The sequence below is a fragment of the Aptenodytes forsteri genome, unplaced genomic scaffold (assembly GCF_000699145.1).
Source record: "Aptenodytes forsteri isolate BGI_AS27 unplaced genomic scaffold, ASM69914v1 Scaffold54, whole genome shotgun sequence".
Taxonomy (NCBI): Eukaryota; Metazoa; Chordata; class Aves; order Sphenisciformes; family Spheniscidae; genus Aptenodytes; species Aptenodytes forsteri.
This window is the reverse complement of record NW_008796044.1, coordinates 9,854,731-9,856,270: the sequence shown is the minus strand read 5'-3', so window position 1 is coordinate 9,856,270 and position 1,540 is coordinate 9,854,731.

Here is a 1,540-nt window from a genome sequence, read left to right as displayed (position 1 = left end):
GGAGAGACAACTCGGAATATTTCAGGGTTGTCCCTGCAGAAACTTTCCCTTCCTTAGAGGGCTAAAGGGAGGGAAACACCGCGACGGCAGCCGAGGAGACAACTCGGAATATTTCAGGGTTGTCCCTGCAGAAACTTTCCCTTCCTTAGAGGGCTCCAAAGGGAGGGGTGCGGGGCGAGGTGGGAGACACCGGGAGATGTCAACATTAAACTTCTTAGCTGATGCCGGCTCCAGGGCTCAGGCTGCGAATCCGGCATCAGATGTTTTTTGGTTTGGGGTTTTTTTTCGCGGGGAAGAGGATGGGGAGAAGGAGAAGTAAGAGGGAAAGCGAGGCTGGGCGCAGCTTCGCCAAATGCACCTCCTATTTGAAGGGATTTATTTTTAAAAAATCTAAGATAAGTGGCAGTGGTTTTACAAAGGGGCTTCGAATTAAATTTCTCCTCGGGGAAGCTTTGCAAAACTCCCTGCTTATCGGAGGAGAAGAAGGGAGGCTGCTGATGCTGACGAGGATAAGAAAGCGAGGTAGAGAAATATATTTTTGATACATCCGTGCGCAACTCGCTGCTTATCGGAGGAGGAAAGTGTCATTTGGAGATCTTAAGACTAAATCAGCAGCAAACATAGTTTTGAAAAGTCCTTCCTCCGCGCGAACACAAGGGGCTAGAGAGATTAAAACCCACCTATTCCTACCTAGCGAAACTCGCCGCTTCCTTTATTATTATTTAATAAAAAGTCATTCCTACGGGACAAGAGGGATAAACATTTAACTGGCGACATCTACGCGAAACTCACTGCTGTTAGCAGAGCTCCAGAGCCGGCTTTTTGTTGGTGCAGGGGGAAAGGCGCTGCCCGCGGGGAGCAGCGCTGCAGGCGGCGTGCGCCCCGGGGCGCGGAGCGGGGCGCGGGCGCGGAGCCTGCCTGCCTCTGAGCGGCCGTGCTGGCGTCCAGGACGCCGGCTCCCTGCATCCACGTCCGCACCGCGTTCATCCCCGCGCCGAGGGGCTCTTCCTTCATGCTGCTCCCACTCCGCTGGATGCTTTCCTGAATCCCAAACATGAATCAGAAACAACAGCGCAAATCTTCCTTCTTTACTCAAAAAAAAAAAAAAAAAAGTGATAAAATCGCCAGGCGGACTGTTATGTATGGGTTTTTTTCTTTCTTTCTCTCTTTTTCTTTCTCTCTCTGCAGCTGATCTCTGGAATCAAAGCAAGCCAGAGAAAGCAAACACAGGCACGCACATTAAAAAAAAAAAAATCCAGAGGCAATCAGAGCCCGGTTTTGTTGCTGCTGTTTGCTGCGTGTGCAGTTTGTTTGGGTGCTTGGAGGGGCTGGCGGGGTGCTGGGGGCTGGTTGCAGCGCTCACAAGCCGGAGGAGTACTCGAAGTCCCTTTTGTATGAAGACACCCCTCGGATGGCAGCAGGGAAAAAAAAAAAAAAAAATCTCAGATGGCAGTTTAAGAAACAATAGGACGAACGGGAGCTGCGGCAGGCTCTGCTACATCAAGTGTCATTTTCCAGTGACAAGAGAGGCAAGTTTCCC